The sequence below is a fragment of the Arachis ipaensis genome, chromosome B7 (assembly GCF_059453495.1).
Source record: "Arachis ipaensis isolate K30076 ecotype BB chromosome B7, ASM5945349v1, whole genome shotgun sequence".
In the NCBI taxonomy this organism is placed as follows: Eukaryota; Viridiplantae; Streptophyta; class Magnoliopsida; order Fabales; family Fabaceae; genus Arachis; species Arachis ipaensis.
Window position 1 is genome coordinate 114188781 of NC_142442.1, and position 10289 is coordinate 114199069.

General features: G+C 32.3%; 1 long non-coding RNA gene across 1 annotated transcript; it reads right to left on the reverse strand.

The window, feature by feature from the left end:
* Positions 1–2262: 2262 nt before the first annotated feature.
* On the reverse strand, positions 2263–3580 carry LOC107608299 (uncharacterized). The gene is made up of 3 exons (XR_001612797.3): positions 2988–3580; positions 2810–2891; positions 2263–2637 (listed from the first exon to the last, which is right to left on the reverse strand). It is a non-coding gene; the product is annotated as an uncharacterized LOC107608299 (long non-coding RNA).
* Positions 3581–10289: the final 6709 nt, after the last annotated feature.

Consider the following 10289-nt stretch of genomic DNA (forward strand, 5'->3'; position numbering starts at 1 on the left):
CTCCTTTCTGCTGTCCACCCACCGCCGGCCGTGCAGGCCCATCGCAACCTCACCGTGCGCGGTAGTGTCGTCGACGTCCAGCGCCATACGTTGCTATATTTTTATACGTGCATAACAGTCACATTCATAAATGGAGTCTAATTTGGATGAACCGCTTTGTGATGTTTTATCGTCATTCATCAATGACAATTCTTCTCATTCACACATAGTCACCAATGGATAATAAGCCAGATGTTCAGTTTATTAGGTATGCGGATGGCTAGTCTAATATTTATGCGGCTGGTTTAATTAAGTAGTTACTAGTAACATAGGCCGGATGTTCAATTCAATAGGTATGCAAATGGTTATGTTGATTCGTAATTGGATGGTTATTCCTTTTGACTCGGTTTACTCATGCACAGTTAACAATAACTGGATGTTTAATTCATTAGGTGTGCAAATGATTATCCTAATGTTAGGGTTTAGGGGCTAATTTGGAGTGGAGTGTTTTTTTACTTTATTGGACCAATTCTAGAGCTCATTGTTCATATTGTTCACAAAGGTCATTGTCTACCTAACAAAACCGTGAATAATTTCATAAAGAAAAAGTATAGAAAAACAATAATAAATTTGAACAATGTGAACAATGGAGTAAAAAAAGAAAGTAAATTTTAATTAAAAATCAGATTGTTAATTAATTTTACAATTTCAGATTTTAAAATTTGAGAAATCAGGATTAACAATTAAATTCATCCACAGTACGGACGGACTCCTATTCTCATCATATCCTCCCAATCTCTGGTTCCCTTCTCACCATGCCGACGCCGCCGCGGACTCCCGCATATGACACCAAAAGCTCAACGACCTTTCCTTCCTCAAGCTTTGTCTTCACTCTCTGTCACTTATTCTTAGTTCTTGATACTCCAATAATCTCCACCTGTCACTCCTCAAATTCTATCTTTTCTTCTTTCTCTTCCATCTCACTGACGATGACGGAAAGTAACAACTGCGACTCAGAGGATGTGGCAGAGTACAAGGCAGACATCCTAGGACACCCGCTATACGAGCAGTTGCGGTCGATGCACGTGTCATGTCTGAGGATCGCGATGTCCGTTGACCAGCCACCGAGAATCGACGCTCACAATGCGTAGTGGAGAAGTACTCTGTTATCCTTACTTCGCCTATCGATACAACTCTATCTCTGTGAATCTCGACTACGCTATTCTCGGTAACGTTTTCGGTATTCACGATCCAAAAGGCTACGTCTACAACAACATGCTAGACGTGCATATTGATATTGTGAGAAGGTGCATAGGGGAAGTTTTATATACACATGTAGATGTTTATTTTTCATGTAAATGAGATGTTTATTCTTAATGTAAATAGAATGTTTGTTCTTGGTATATTTGAGATGTTTATTTTTAATGCAGATGAGATGTTTATTTTTCATTCAAATGAGATATTTGTTCTTGATACGGCACTCGAGGTTGGTGACGGCGGAAGATGGTGGCACTGGAGAGGGAGTTTGGATTACAAGGAAGTGTAATTAAGATTAAAAGGGAGGAATGGTTAAAATTTTTACTGGTACAGTTAAAAAGCATTTTTTTAAACATGAGTTAGGGTGTTTTTTTGAACAAACTATTTTTCAAACACGTATTTTTAATCCATCCATATCGTATACACTTCATCTTCTGCAACAATTATCTATTTACCATAACCAAACACATGCATCTTTAACCGTGAACCATTTGTTGCTTTATTGGCAATAGCTGGTCTAATAACTACCACGATGTGTTATTGTATGTATATTGACCATGGATAACCTCACACATGGTAAGTATTGGTTTATTTATTTATTATTTTGCTTTGTATTTATTTTTTAATTTTTAATATTTAAAAAACATGATGTTACCCTCTCCTTTATATAGTAGACGTTTTCCAAGAGATGTAGTCAACATAGTTGATACTTAGGGGCGTTCATGGATCGGATTCAATCTGTATATTCGCAGTATTTATTCGAATCCAATCCGAAAATTACAGATATAGATTCGATCCGCAAGGGCAAACTAATAGGATCGGATCAGACCCGCATACTAATAGAATCGGATTATAGATTTTGTGTACCGTATCCGCAAAAATAAAGAAATAAATAAGTAATTTTTTTATATTTTATTTCAACTAATAATTATCATATATGTTGTATTATTTTAATTTATTATTTAAGAAAAGCATGTTTAATATTATTTTAAGAGTAAACATATTTAAAAGAATAGAAAAAATGAATTTTATTGATATTTTTTTAATAAAAATAAGCTTTTAAAAATATTTTTGTATTTTGCGAATATATCTGATCCGATCTGATCCGGAAATGTGCAGATCGGATTTGATCTGATGGAATCCAAGCTTAAAAATTGTAAATATTGGATCTGATCCGATGATTTTAGTGCAGATCAGATCGAAATTTTGGCCATATTCAATCTGATCTGTGTTCACCGCTAGTGGATAGTCCATATAGTAGAAATGTTGTTTGCTGCTATTGAATTGTGTTTCAGAATTTCTTTTGTTGCAGGCTCACATTCAACTTCTTTGATTTGCATCCAAGGCCTCCCAGTAGGCATAAGCATCTGGCGATGCATCAAGAATCTGGGTACCTAGAACCTGCAAGAAGAAAATGAAGATGCAAATCAGGGGGCAATTTGATCAGAACAGAGCACCAAAATTAAAGCAAGTGCTCATGTGTAAAATTTTACAAATACGTAAAGAACACCAATCCATGCAACAAACAATAGAAGCTAAAAATTGAAGCATAAGAAACAGAAGGTATACATACCTCTTCGAACGCTTGTGTCTTGATGTGAATCTCAGTCCAAGAATTTTGTTTTCTCCACTTCTTTCAATCCCCATATCTGAAACTGAAAACCAACAAATCAAGAGGTATTCACACAAACAACAAGAACATCAAAGGTGGATAAACAAAAAGCATTAAAGAGTCACTGAAAACATCATACCAAGATTTCATATAAACACTAACTCTCCCGGTTCCTACCAAGACGCTCCACCGCTTTGTCCCTCGATAACACTGTGCTTGCCCTCACCATTCAGCCGCCATCCGCCATCCACCGTTGCTGGAACCAGCTCCATAGTCGCCTCCTTGGTTCCGCGTTCCTCTGAATTGCCTTCTGGGTCCTCGATTGTTGCCGCCTGACCACAAGGCCATTGCCGTCTCAGCTGCGCGGTGGTTCCTCCGATTAGCTCCTCTCTGTACTCTTGTGCGCGTCTTACATCCATAAACCCAACTCTGACTTTCTGGCTTATCTCTGCAGTTCCGTCGCGCTCTCCGCTGCAATTGTAGGGCTCAGGGTTCTATAAATGGAGACTGATGCGTCCTCAGCCGCGACAGATCTCTTGCCGCCTGGTTCCTCGCCTGGGGATCTGGGTTTCTTACATCTCTCCCAGAAAGGATGTTTAGTGGTTGGTGTGAGAGAGTAATGGAGATCTGAGGGTCATTGGCGAGAGTTAAGATGCAGAATAAGGGGTGGGGTAGGGGTGGCAAACCGAAAAGCCCGCCCCACCCCGCCAAAAGTCCATTATCTAGTGGGCTGATCTGTCCTGCCTAGTGAGGCGGCTCTTAATTCCTCTTCCGTCCTGCTTAGCGGTAGGCTAGCGGGTTGCCCTCAAATCTTTTTTTTTTATAAATATTAAATAATATATATAATTTCACAACCATTTCAATAAATTTATAATTTTTAAAGACAAAAAAATTATAATTTTTAAATTTATAAACATTAAAGTCTTTATAACCATAAATATGTAATAAACATAATTATAAACTAAAATTTTTGAAATAGAATAATAAAACTAACATTATCCAAAGCAAAATAAACATTGTCCAAAACATATAATTAAACATTTTCAAGTTTATAATCCATCAAACATAAAATATAATCTAAATGTAACTTAAAACATTTTCAATTTTCATCTTTATTCACTTGTAGATCAATAATATTATAGAAATTTGTAAGAAAAAGTTTAGACAAAAAAACGCCTAGCCCAGCGGGAAAGCCCGCGCCCACCGCGCTGAAGCCCACAAAAGCCCAAGGATTAGGCGGTGCGGGTTAGGCAGACTTTTTAAGTGTGGCAGTCTCAAATTTTCAGCCTAGTCTGTCTTTTTTGTTGAGTTACGCGGGTCGACCCGGCGAATTTCAACCTGTTTGCCACCCCTAAGCATAGGCCCGTTAAGATAGGTCAAATTCATTGGGCAATTTGTTTATCCATTTAAATGAGTGGACTTCTAAAATTAAGTCGGTTTAAATTTTGGGTTAAACGGGTTAAACCCAATTAACCCCAAAAAGATGACAGGTTAAATGGGCTAGTTTGAGAACTAAACTGATAGTCGATTTATTTTTTTATTTTTTTTCAAAAAAATGTAGCACTTTGGTCGATATTTCTCTCTATCTGACCCGAAATACTATTTGTTTAAAATTTTTAATCTAAAATAATATTTTTTTGTCAAAATATTTTTCAAAAAATAAAATAAAAGGATAAAGAACCTAGCTCATTTAACCTATTAGACTGACCATAAATAATCTGAGCTAAAAAATTGTGGTCCTTGAATGAAGTGGACTTAAACGGGACAGTCCATTTAACCCACAAATTTAAATAGGCCAGACTTAAATAGACCAGACTAGTCCGTTTGGCAGGTCTCAAAATAGTGTAAATCTTGGGTGGAATGAGCTTCAAGCCGTTTCTGAATATTTTGGGCTGGGCCAATTTTTCTGGCATCAGGCCAAGTTCAAAGAAAATAAAGAATTAAGATGTAAAATAAAAATTGTTAAGTCTGGTTTTGGACTCTGATTAATGGTTTAGTGAGTTTTTAGCTATTTCCTTTTTGTTTGGGCTGCGTATTTAATTATTTATATAACCCACAACTGACCAACAAATATTTGTTATTATATAATTATTTGTTATTATATAATTACTATTAACTTTTTTATTATTATTTTTAGGTCACTAACCAGTTGAAAGTTTAATTAAAAGATTAAATTAATACTATGTATATCACATTTATAAATAAAATATTATTAAGTTTTGAATTTTAAATGTTGTTGCGTTATTTATTTTAATTTTTAAATCTTGACAAATTTAAATAAAATAATTTTTTATTTTTAATTTTAAACTTTTAAATACGTCCTTAAAATTTTCAATTTTTTTAAATCTAATTAAATGAAATTTAAATTTAAACTAACAAATTTTAAATTTTAACATTCACATTTATAATTGTATTTATTAGTTTAAATTATATAGTGTTTAATTCACTACAACAACATAGAATATTTTTTAGGGTTATATGTGTCAAAAAAAATTAAAATTCGTCAAAAAAATAATTTTTGACATTATTTTAACTATGAAAATATGTTAATAAAAATTTTGTCAAACATAGTATTTTTAACCTATAAGTAATTGTGAAAAAAGTTTAATTTTATTTTGATAAATATTGGCCGTAAAAAATAATATTAGAAAAATTTGAGAATATATTTTTTTATACTTATTAACCGTCAAAAGTACTATTTATTTTGACAGTTATTGACCTTAAAAAATTCTCAATAAAAAATTTTTACAATTATTAACCGTGAAATATACTATATCATAGTCATAGACATTTTTTGACAATTTTTATCATAAAAAAAATTCAATCGTATTTTTTTGGACATTCATTACTATAAAAGTTAAAGTTTCACCTATTATTGATTTTTTAAATAAAAATGACTATAACAATAGATAAAACAAAAGTTCTACCACTATAACATGAATATGCTTTCACTTTTTCATATATAATCATCGTATAAAATCAAACAAGATCTTTGCAATTTTGATCATTGATCATGATTCAAAACTAGTACAAATAGCATTCCTTATGTTGCATTTAACAAGTATATCAATAACAATTAACACCAAGTACCAAAACCAATACTCAATATCATAATATCATATTAATGTTCTTTTTTGTATAGTGCTATATGAATCACACTCATAAACTCATCAAAGTCTTGAGCCATTAATCAAGTGAAGTAGGATTGTTATCATTTTGAACTATAGGCAACCTTTCATCCAATAGTTGCTCAAGTATTTCTGCCATATGATCTACCTTTTTTTTAAAATCTTTCACCTCTATTTTAGAGTCTTCATTTTTTTTTTTTGCACATTGAAACTTTGTTTGGAGATCAGAAAATATAAATGATGTAGGACCCCATAACTGTGTATGTGTCACACCAATTCCATAATCACGAATTTGTCCATGTCATTCAAGTCCAAATACTTCCACCATCACCTCATATTCATTCATCTCTAATGTTCCTTCATTTACTTGAGATGATAATTCCTTAAGTAAATTCTAAAAGGGATCAAATCAACCTAATAAAATCAATAAAAATATATGTAAACATGAATATAAAATGTTTACTATAAAAATTAATGCCTAATTAATCCAATTCCTTCATTGCATAACAAAACTAAATTAATGCTTAATTAAAATGACACAACAAAGACTTATCATAATAAATAATACCTGAATTAAACCAGTTTTATATAAGACTTCTAATTAGTATCAATTCTCTATATATAGGGCTTGGCCAAGTTATTAATCATCCTCTGACCACTACAAACAGAGTAAAACAGTGATTTCCTTTTGACATTTGGTAATATTACACAGACAACACTCTCATTGACTTTGGCCACATCAACTTTTCTTTAAAGAAAATTCTGAGATTCATATATGCACATCCACAAAAAACTTCAGAGGAATCAAGTAAAAAATGAGATAACACTACGACCGATTCAAAATCTTAACGACATTAAATCTAAGCAGGACTATACCTCTCACTTGCTATTCGAAAATGGTATAAATTTAGGTGCCAAAACCTAACAAAATTCTTTTCATATACAGTAGATATATTAAATAATAAATGATGTTAAAGAAACTGATAATTAACTCATTCAGAAAATCAATAATCAGCTAATATTATTTAGTTACTTTGATTGTTTGCTAAAAAGAAAAATAGTTGCTATAAATCTCCTAACATAAAAATCCAAAAATTTCAAGATGATTATAGAAGTCTTAGGCTTCTAAATGTTATTTATTAAAGTTTGACTTAATAAATAATATTTCTAATTTTTTAATCCAGAAACAGCTCCTAATATACTAGTACTTCCGACAAAGTACAACTAATTTTTTAATGATTCTATCTTTTGTAGAACTTATTTAAACAATTACACAAGTTATCAAAGAAAAAAGAAATAATTTTGAGAAGTTATCAAAATAATAAACAAAACTCACAACATGTGATAACATATCTTGCAAGTTTTTCTTGAGTTTCTTCATTGTAAGCTTGTCCATTAGCACGGGTATGCGTAAGCCCCAAAGACAAAGACGGTCAATTTCTTGTCCTGTTTACTCAAACTATAGCCACAAATAACATATCTTATAAATATAGAAACTAATAAATATCTTCAAATTAATTATATAAATTAGTAAAATTTAGATATCGCCTCTTCAGCTCTTTGTTAGGTTCCCTTAGTACCAGTGGTATGGATAATGCTATTTGCAGCTCGACTCATCTTATTTTGTTGACTTATTTTCTAATAATTAACAAAATATGTCATAACATGTGATAAAAGAGGCTAGTTTAATTTAAGTCAATTAATAATTATTATATTATATGAAGCACAAACTTGCCAGCCTTCATCCATCCAAAGATTCACAAGGTAATCCCAATCCTCTTTTTCCATTTCCAATAGTATATTAGCTCGAGCAATTTCAGGATTATCATAAGGTTCAAAATACCTTTTTTTTAGCAGATGTCGATAACTCCGATAAGAATTCATTTGAACTCATACTAAATGCTTTCGACCTTCAACTTTGAAGTATGTCTTAAAAGAACATAACATATACTATTAGTCTGAGTTTATAGACATAAAAATAAAAAAAAAAGCAAGTGAAAACATAATAAGGAGAACATGTATATTACCAAAACTAGGTCAAACATCTTTATTTTGTTTTCTATTTTGATATCAGTCCATTCTTTAACCTTTAGTGGTGCATTCTTCGCATCACGAACTAGAACAGTACATCTTGATTTGAACAACTTTGTATTTGGACCAACTGGCCTATAGCCTATTCATTTTCTAGTTTATGTCAAGTCTTTTTCCAGCTGGTAACTTTGCTAACTCAAGATTGCGTGTAGGTCCTTTCACATTTTTTTTTCGGTGCAACAAAATCTGTTTAAATTAATAAGAAAATAGGAGCAGGATGTTATTTTTTGAGACATATATTAGTCTTTGATAAATCAGACATTAAGTCCAAGTTGGCACAACATGTTAAATTCTATTTTATGTATTGTTCAATACAAGAGATTCATGTAGACAACTAGTGGAGAAAATATAAAGAAAACAATGGATTTTTCTTTAAAAAATATTAATCCCACCAACTAATTCTCACTAATCACAATCCTAATCTTCTAAGGGAGTGATTTAACTGTTTATATATTTCAGTGCAGAAAATAAGAAGATCCAAGCTAATTGTAATGAGAGAATGGTGCAATTGGAAGAAAGTAATAGAAAGCTGGTGTTGGATTTAGATGAAGTAAATGCTGGAAACACTTTTCTGAAACATAATGCTTGTGTCCGCCGTTCTGCAATTGGAGGAGGAGAGATGATATGATTCTGTAATTGGAGGAAGAAAATAAAAGCACACATGACAAAATTAAATGGAGGAATGAACAGTTCAAACACCTCGAAGAAGCACACGAATAGCTGCGAGTTCAGTTGCAATCAAGCAGAGAAGAGTGGGAGAAGGAGAGAGCTCTACTACTTGATCAGTTATCTTCCTTGCAGATTAGTTTGGATTCTCAAACAAGAATTGATGAGGGGCTCCAATCCCGTTTAGAGATGTGCAATCATGTATTAGCTCGTGAAGAAAGCAAGAGGAAACTCCTGGAGGCTGAAATTTCCGAATTCAAGTCTCATTTCGAAAATATTTTTACCTAGTGTAAAGATAAAAAGTCAGAGATACAACAATTGAACACACTGAGAAATGAAGAGATAGTGCAGCTCAGAAGTTCATTAGGGGACAAGGAGATGCTGGTGAGGGAAATGGAACATAAAATTGTTCGCCTTGAATAAGATAACAAGAAACTGGGAGAGGTGCATAAAAACTGGAATCATAATGGAGTTGTTAAGTGGAAAAGATGGAAGTAGATATTAGTACTTTCAAGTTTACACGGAACACCAAAAAACAAGAAATAAGGGAGCTTCAAACAGAACTTGAAAAGTGTTTTTGTGCAATTGAAGAGAAACATATGGTATAGCACTAATATTTTTTTTTATTATAATCACTAGTTTCAAAGTTTATGGTATAGCACTAATGTTTTTAATGTACATATTTTATTTCATCGGCCTTAATTTTCTTAGAAAAAGAAGATATAAAAATAAAAGTAGTCATGCTATTAATATTTTTATGTCAGAAACTAAATTTATCTCATAATAAATCTCCAAAGGAGACTAATAAAATTAAAGAATGCTAAAGAATATACCAGATTCGAATTCTTCTTCATGAACTTTATCATCATTAGAAAAGAAGTCAAATTGCCTTCTAAGTTGTGAGTGACTTGATGAACTTGATTTTTTTCCATGCACTTCATCATTATTAGAAAGAGAATCAAATTGCTTTCTAACTTGTGAGTGACTTGATGAACTTGCTTTTTTTTCATGCACTCCATCATTATTAAAAAAAGAGTCAAATGTCCTTCTAACTTGTGACTTGATGAACTTGATTTTTTCCATGCACTCCATCACTATTAGAAAGGGAGTCAAATGTCCTTCTAACTTGTGAGTGATTTGATGAACTTGATTTTTTTTATACACTCCATTATTATTAGAAAGAAAACCAGCTTGTTGTAAGTGACTTGATGAAGCTAAATTTCTTCTAGATATACGACTCTGAATCCCTTTATTTCTTCTAGCAGCAATACTATTAACAATCTTTGAGGTTTTTGGCTAAATCAACAAATCATATTAAAAATATAGACAATTTATATGATTAAAGGCAAGATCTAAAATGTAACACCCTACCATACAGAGTCTTATGCTTAAGTCATAATTCAGAGATGGCAAGGTATTACGACCTCTAAAATAAAAAAAGTACGTATAGTAGTATGAATGATGTTTATAACTAGGAGCCTTTGAAGGAAAAAGGGGTAAACAAAAATCGTGACTCGAAAAGCGCAACACTCCGATCGATAACGTACCGAACAAGA